The sequence below is a fragment of the Merops nubicus genome, unplaced genomic scaffold (genome assembly GCF_000691845.1).
Source record: "Merops nubicus isolate BGI_N331 unplaced genomic scaffold, ASM69184v1 scaffold10339, whole genome shotgun sequence".
NCBI lineage: Eukaryota > Metazoa > Chordata > Aves > Coraciiformes > Meropidae > Merops > Merops nubicus.
Genome location: NW_008630224.1, coordinates 11,807 through 20,540, shown reverse-complemented (window position 1 = coordinate 20,540; position 8,734 = coordinate 11,807).

Genomic DNA, 8,734 nt, shown 5'->3' with positions numbered 1-8,734 from the left:
CTGGCACCACTGAGCAGAGTCTGGCCCCAGCCTCTTGCCCCCCGGGGCCCTTTAGCTCTTGCTCAGCACTGCTCAGATCCCCTCTGAGGCTTCTCTTCTCCAGCTCAGCAGCCCCAGGGCTCTCAGCCTGGCCTGGCACAGAGATGCTCCAGCCCCTCAGCAGCTTCACAGTCTCCACTGGACTCCAGTGGTTCCTTGTCTCTCTTGAACTGGGGAGCCCAGAACTGGACCCATAATTCCAGATGTGGCCTCACTAGGGCAGAGCAGAGGGGGAGAAGAATGTCCCTTGACCTGCTGGCCACACTCTTCTTAGCACACCCCAGGACACTACTGGTCTCCTTGGCCATCAAGGCCCATTGCTGGCTCATGGGGAACCTGTTGTCCACCAGCACTCCCAGGCCTTTCTCCATGGAGCTGCTTTCCAGCAGGTCAACCCCTAATACTGATGTTGAACCTGGGGGAAAAACCCATCACAGAATCATAGAATGGGCTGGAAGGGACCTCCAAAGGCCATCTAGTCCAACCCCCCTGCAATAAGCAGGGACATCCCCAACTAGGTCAAGCTGCTCAGACACGTATCTACACACATCAATACACACAGGTGACATCTGCAAGAGGAGCTGGAGAAGTTGATAAGCCAGAGTCCACAGAATATCTGGACTGAGCTACGTCTGCAGTCCCTCACTTGTTAACTACCTCCCAGCCCAAGCAGGCAGCACTGCAGTGTATCAAAAATAGATGCCCTGCTAGAGCAGAGTTAAACAGGTCACTTCCTTTCCTTTCCCTTCTACCCCCAGCAGGATTTGGACACCTTTTCTTGCAAAATGACCAACATTCTCCCAGGTTTTCTGCTGCAGATGCCTGCCAGAGCAGTTTCCCTCCCCACCCCGAGATCTAAAATGTACTTGTGACCAGAGCACCAATCACCCCCTGGCCAACCAGGAAAGGATTTTCTCATTCCCTTGGTGACTTCAAGTCCTGACAGCTTAATTACTGTAATTGAAGGCAAATATTACCTGAACTCCACACATTTCTTTTAGAAAATATATTAAGCATAAAAAAAACCCCTGTTCCTTTGGTTAAGCTGAGGAGTTCAGAAGGTATGCACGATCCCAGAAAATAAGAACCTTGCTCAGAAACTCCTCTATTGATAAGAATTTTAATAACCACGGGCCACTGAACACAGAACTAACAGGGCATGGAGACAAGCAAAGAGGTGCCAACCCTAGAAAACCTCTCAGTTTAGGAAAAGCTTATGTGAAACCATAAATCACCCGGGAAGGCTGTTAAATGCCAGAAGTGTTCCCCCTCCCGTGATGTACCTGTCCCAGTAGCCATGGGAACACTGGTGAACTCTAAACATGGGTTCCCTCTAACCTCTGGACAGGAGACTCTCAGTTTAGGCAATTCCTCCCCAACACATGCATATCAAAGGCTCAAATGAAAATAAGATAGACACACTTAGAGGTGGACTGTGTTGCTACTTCTGAAAAGCAATTTGTTACACAAGACAGAAAGAAAAACTCCTGCTCAAGAACTGATGGTGATAGAAAAGGAAAAGAGCAATCATGCTGTAACTGGAGGAAGGCCTGAAGATTGGGCTTTGGAGGAGATATGTCTGTCCACACCATGAGTACCAAAATTGCCAACAAAATTGGGCTGAAGAGGAGTTGGGAATGCTGGCTTCTAGAGTAGGATGGTGTCAAGCAAGAGAAAAGGACTGTCTGAGAAATGGTGTGGAATGATGAAGAGGAAACAATAGGAAAATGCAAGGAGAGGCTGGGAAGTGGTGCAGGAAAAGATGAAGGTCAATTAGAGCCAGGAGTCCCCTGTAAATATCATCTGTTTCTGTAATTAGCTAAAGGTATGGAAAACAATCTGAAGCACATAAAGCACTCTAAGTACCATGGGTTTTTTTTTCTTCACTTGAGACACACAATGCTGATTTCATCATGAAGTCAGCACACTAAACTTACAGAGTGAAATCCTGGTTCCCCTGATTCCTGCAGGATCAGGGTCGTGTCTCTAAGGCACCACACTCCCAGCAGCACCTTTCAGCCACACTTAATTAGTGCAGAAAAAACCCAGGGGATTATGGCCAACGACAGACACAATTCACATCATGTGGGGGATACAGTTTGGCAACAGTGGAATTATTCAGACACCTCATGAAATCAGGGAGTTTGAAAACCAAGGATGTGTGGAGATTTAAGACCTTAGGTTGAAGAATTAAAATCCAAAAAGGAAAACTGCCTGTTCCTCTGGGAGGACAAGTGAGACACAACCAATCAGCAAAGTACACAAGCAACAGAAGCAGCTTGGATTAATTCTGGGAAGTTTCCCTCCTCTTCAGACTGCAAATGTTTCTTTCTTTGCACTTAAAGTTTAGAATAGAGCAATGAAAAATCTCCTCTCAGATCTGCCACCTATAAACTACAATTACTTTAGTAATTCAGAGAATCATGAAATCATTCTGGTTGGAAAAGACCTTTAAAATCATCAAGTCCAACCATTATTCCAGCACTGCCAAGTCCACCACTAACCTGTGTCCCTCAGCAGCACACCTCCAGGTCTTTCTAATCCCTCTAGGGATGGGGACTCCACCACTGCCCTGGGCAGCCTCTTCCAGGGCTTATTTCACCTGCCTTTGCTCCCCCCTTTCCAAATGAGGGGGTACCAATTCACAGGCAATTTTGTCTGCTCGGAGTCACAACAATGACACAAAAAGGAAAGTCCAGAAGGGATGAGTATCAAGGCAGAATAAAGCCAAGCTATGATTTCAGTAGATTCTCACTGAAATTACAGAAAATGGGCTAAATGAAGTAAGCAGAGTTTAAACCTCTATCCTGAGTTCCAAGGCAATCACAGGATCATTTGCAGCTTTCAGATGCAAGCACCCCTTTCTGCAGGCTGGCTGAACCCCAGTGATTAGCTGCTTTCTGCTTGAGAAACCATAACAATGAGATTAATATAATCCAGTTCTCCTTCTGCTACTTGAGATCCTCACTGCAGAGCTGTGTTGGTGTGACCCCCACGCAGAACTTGCCAGGCAAGGTCTGGGGGCATCCCTCCACCTTTCTAAGCCAGGTCTGGCTGTCAGGGAGAGCAGCACAGCAGATTATTCACAAAGAGTCACTCCAGAGCTTTGCAGACTTTAAGGATGACAGCCTTGCTTTAAGGAGCTGACACCTTCCAGGTAAGTAGGAGCATAAACATTTGGATTGGGATCAAACAGGCAAGAGAGTGAACAAAGACTTGTGGCACGGTGAGTTTAAGCAGGATTAAAATAAATACATGCATAAATAAGGCCAGGGACCAGCAGTTCTGAAGTCAGTTCTGGCATGAGAACAGGTACTCAGGAGGGTCTAATGTTTTCAGCTTCCCTGCTTGGGATTGGTGCACTGCAGACAGCATCTCACAGAGACCTAAGGAGAACAGGCTTCCCAAACAGAAAGGGCTGGTGCAGAGACAAGGGGACAAGTTGCCCTGTGCTTATGAGGAGGAGGACAAGCAGCAGCAGATGTAGAACACCAACATGAAACTTTGCTAGTAGGAGAAATCTCTGAGTATGTACGTGAAGCTTCAACAACCACTGGGGCTCTCCACCACTGAAAGCAACTCAGACAACTATCAGGGTAGTGTCAGGTAGAGTTAAGCCTTGCTCAAACTGGAAAACTGAAGATCAGGACTCTAGAAGCATCTATCCAGCCCTGTAATGCTTTAAAAATTTAAACAGGGATATAAATTTGACCTCTTGGTCATTAAAAGAGGGTTTAAGGAAAGAGATGAAAAGCAGGAACACCAAACCTGGAAAGAAATGGTAAAAACCCAGGTCACCTGCAGCTCCCTTCTTTTGTTGGCCTGGGTGCTCTGATCACCAGGGTACCTCCCAGAACCACAGCAAGGTTTCATTTCACTGCTGTTTATACCAGGTGCCAAGGTAGCACGGAGTCCACTCAGGGGAAATGGAGAGAAAATCCTGAATGTCTGATACCTGGCTGGGCTGTTTGACAGGAAAGCACTTTTTAAAAGATGTTCCAACGACTACAAAGAAGCACTTTCCTGTTTGACTCCATTAAAAGAAATTCCATGCTGGAATACACTGAAAAATCAGCTGCTCTCTGGTAGTTGGGTTGTAACTGTTACACTCCACATGAACTCTCAGCTCTGCTCCTCACCCAGCAAGGACGAAGAGAGAGGTTAGGAAGTAACTGATGGAAAAGGGACAAGGAATAATCTTTAAAGAAAATATCCAACTGTTTTCCCCTTTTGCTACACCTACCTCCATCTGACCACAAAGGCAACAGCAGTCAGCCTGCTCCTCTTCCAATTCAAAATGCCAAGGAATTGTTTTGCAGTGAGTCTCTGCTTGGAATAAGTTTGGATTATTGACAGAATCGTTGATTGGAAGTGACCTCTGGAGGTCTTCAGGCCTGGGGCAAGGCTACCACCAGTGCTGGATCAGGTCAGCTTTTTGCAGCAGTCATGGAAACCTCCAAGGACAGAGGTTCCACAGTCTTTCTGGATGATTTTTTTCTGGTTTTGATGCAGCACTGTAGTCCTAGTGAGGAGATTTTGTTACCCTATATATATATTTTATTACCTCCCATATATATAACAGCACCCATTTCATTACACTGTGTAAATCTATAGGTACTCAGTTTTCAAGTACATTTACATTATATCTGCTGACTCTATTTTTTATTTGAGTTTTAAATTCCATGCTGATGTGTTTCTGTTAAAACTGCACTCAGATTCTCCCAGGCTGTCCTGTAATTCCATTTCATACTTTTGCCAAAAGCTCATCCCTCAGCAAGTGGCCAATTTTAGCATTTTCATTTACTCTTATACTTCACACACTACTACTGCTAAACAGAAAGCCACCATCTGCTGAATGGAACCTCCAGGTATCCCAAATGCCACTTGATGGTTCTATAAATGATATTTTTGCTGTCGTGCTGGATCCCAGTTTGTTTCCCTCCATGAAACAGGAGCTGTGCATTAAGCTGCAACACTCAGCCAGGTTTTGCCTTCAGCCTGAAAAACAACAGCGTGGCAGGAAGCAACAGGGTTGCAAAAGTGCAAGGGATTCAATTTTGGCCAGAGATTTGATTACAGGGATAGTGGTGGGGATTCATTCCAGCTGTCTTCAGCAGACCCTGCTCAGTCCCACAGTTACAACGTGAACAGTTACAACACCTGTATTTCTAGGGTCAGCCTGGGGACCCTGAGGACACAAACTTCCTCCTACTGTTCTTACACTTTTCAGGAAAAAAACAACCCAATTTTTGTTTGAGTTTTAGCAAACAAGGTGGTAAGATGAAAGGCTAAGGGGAGGTAGCACACGAGGTGCAGCAGACTGAATAAAGAGTTAAAAAGTCAGCGTGCTGCAGAGAAGAAAAATCCCTTCACATCTTGAAAGAGAGACACTTAGACATCCTTGTGACATCTCATGCACTGCTGAGGCCAGCAAAACTTCCCTTTGCATTTCCTTGCAAATTACATCTGTGTGTTCCACTGACTATAAACAAACCTAAAGGAAGAGATTTCCCCTAGGATCTCTCTATTGGCACGAAGCTGAGATCCAAACAGAGTGACTTCATCTTCCCAGAAGCACCTAAATCAATTCTAACCCTTCTGTTCTCACCTTGAATAACAGAGGAAGTATGGGCCAGCAAAAGCAGCCCAGGACTGGGAAGGTCACGTTTCCCAAGTCCTCTTCCCAGCTGGTGGGAAACCCTGGAGAAGAAGTGACTGCAGCTCTGGCACGGGCTATCAAAGCACTAAACATGCTTTATCAACTCTACAACTATAATCAAATCAGGGCAGAATGGTCTTTTTCTCCTGTGCCCATACTCTAAATGTTGATGTCTTCAATGTCCACGTCAGTCATCCCAGGATCTCAGCATGGTGGGGTTGGAAGGGACCTCTGGGGCTCTTCTCTTCCAACCCCCTGCTCCAGCAGCTCACCCACAGCAGGGTGCCCAGGGTCACAGCCAGGAGGGTTTGGGATCTCTCCAGAGCAGGAGACTCCACAGCCTCTCTGGGCAGCTGCTCCAGGCTATGCCACCCACCCAGCAGAGCAGTTTCTCCTCCTGCTCAGGTGGCACCTCCTGGGTTCCAGTTGGTGCCCGTTGCCCCTTGTCCTGTCGCTGGGCACCACTGACCAGAGTCTAGCCTCAGCCTCTTGAAGGTTTTGTTGATGTGGCAGCAGTACTGCAAAGGCACCTCAGAAGCAATCCAAGTCTTCTTCAGACAGTAGTTTTTTACCATCATGTCATTCCCTGGGCACTTCTCGTTCCCCTTTGGAATGTGTGTGGAACAGGCAGCTGCTGTTCCTCCTTTCTAAGAGGATTCAAAAGACTGAACCCTTCTTGATTCTTGAGTACAGGATTTCTTCCTGCACCCCACAGACACAGAAAAACCCCCAACTGACTACAGGAGAAGTAACAAGCAGGCTTGGCCAGCCAAATTGTGAATACAAGGGTTTTAACAAGGGCTCTGAAGATTTAAGATGCTGAGCTAAACCACTGAGAGAAAGGTCACAATAAAAATCCTTGGAAGTACCCAGAGGAGAGAAAGGAATTCTGGTAGCAGTTCTGAGAGCAAGCACAGTCAGCATCACAGCTTGCAGGAAGCTACAAGTACTTGGAGCTCTGAAAATAACACCTGCCTATGCAAAACTTCACTTCTACCTCTTTTCTAATAATAAATGTAGAAAAGCAGCTCTGTGGATAAATAAAATGCTTCTAGGAGCACTTGAAGGAGATGATTTAAATGGCCAAAGCTTCCCTGCTTTCCCCTTCCATGCTTCTCCAGAGGAAAATACCCACTTGAAACTCTTCCCCTTCTTGGCTCGGAGAGGGTCATGTGCTGAGGGGCTGACCCACGTGTGGAAATCAAGTCAGAGCTCTGTGCAAGGGCACAGACATTTCCTGTTTTTCAGCCCAAGCAGTGGCCAAGGAGCTGCTGAGAAACCCCTCGTGTCACTTATTTGGTTCTGTGCCTTCACTGTGAGTTGGTTCCTTTCCTCCAAGCAGGTGTGAAGGAGGATTGGCAGCACAGGAAAATGAATCAGAACTTTACAACTTGGAGCAGCCTAGACAAAAATAAACACCAGAGGAACCCTCCTGCCTGAAGTGGGCAGACTAAGAGAGGGAGGCAGAAAAATGGGACCAAGAATGAGAACTGAAATCTGAAATCCAACTGCATGGGTGTGCATGCCCTTTTTTTTTCCTTCTCCCCCATTTATAAGGGTCTGAAGAAAAGCTCTTGAGTGAGGAAAGGGTCTTATTTGTCAAGGAACAACACTCAGGCAGTGTTTTGACAGTTCAGATGGATGAAGTGGGCAGACTAAGAGAGGGAGGCAGAAAAATGGGACCAAGAATGAGAACTGAAATCTGAAATCCAACTGCATGGGTGTGCATGCCCTTTTTTTTTCCTTCTCCCCCATTTATAAGGGTCTGAAGAAAAGCTCTTGTCTGAGGAAAGGGTCTTTGTCAAGGAACAACACTCATGCAGGGTTCTGACAGATCAGATGGATCTTATTCTTGTTTTCAAGTATCCATAGAATGGTTTGATTTTGGAAGGGACCTTGAAGATGATCGAGTTCCAACAGTCCTGGGACACCTCCCACCAGAGCAGGTTGCTCAAAGCCCCATCCAACATGATGTTGAAAACCTCCAGTGATGAACCAGCCACAAGAATCTCCCTGGGCAACCTGTGCCAGTGTCTCAGCAGCCTCACAGTGAAAAACCTCTCCCTAACTTCTAATCTAAATCTCTCCTCTTTCAGTTTGAAGCCATTACCCCTCATCCTATCACTACAAGCCCTGGTAGCAACTCCCTCCCCAGCTTTCTTGTAGGTCCCCACCAGATGCTGGAAGGCCACAGGAAGGTCTCCCTGGAGCTGTATTCACAAAGTAGAGCCCTGAAACTACAAAGTGCTTCCTTGCACAACCTTCCTGAGAACTCAACTCCTCAGATCAATTCAAATCAACCCAAACCAGCCCAACTCTTCCACGTTCTCCTTCAGACTGCTCCTCGTTTCCACACACAGACATGTTCAACCACACTGCCCGTGTCCCACCTTACCCTCTCCCTATCTGATACAGGTAACATCCTGCCCTTGTTCTGTCCATCATTTTATTGTGAGCTCTCTGGGGAAGCAATTAGCCCGCGTGTGAGCACTTTAGAACATAATTAACAAATAATAACCACGGAGAAATGTAGGCCAAAAAAGCAAAGTGATCAGAGCAGGATTTCTGCAGAGACTTGTATTGTTCTGCACTCACTTGCAGCACGAGCTTCCCAGTTCCTGGAGGCACGAATTCTCCTCCAAGCAGCAGGAAAGCAAAGGTGAACACTGTGCTTTAAAGGAGACAGAAGATATTCTGCCTTTATTTGGCTTTACAAGCTTTGCTATTCTTCCACTCTCATGAAATTACCAGTAGAGTGTTTGCACAGAACACTACAGTTAATAAATGGCAGAATTTGAGGTGAAAGGTCTGGAATTTGGTTCTAAATTGACTTTGGCAAGCAGGGTATCAAAGGAAGGAGAGACAGGATGACTGTAACCGTGAGCAAGATGCAACACAAACTTTGTGACATCATTTGGGATGGAAAAAGTGCTCGAGGAGGGGAGGAGAGAAGAGAACCTCTGTTCTTGGGTATTCATCTCCACACTCCACAACAGCCAGTAGGGAGTGGCCAAAATTGTTGCTGTCCTAACAGGG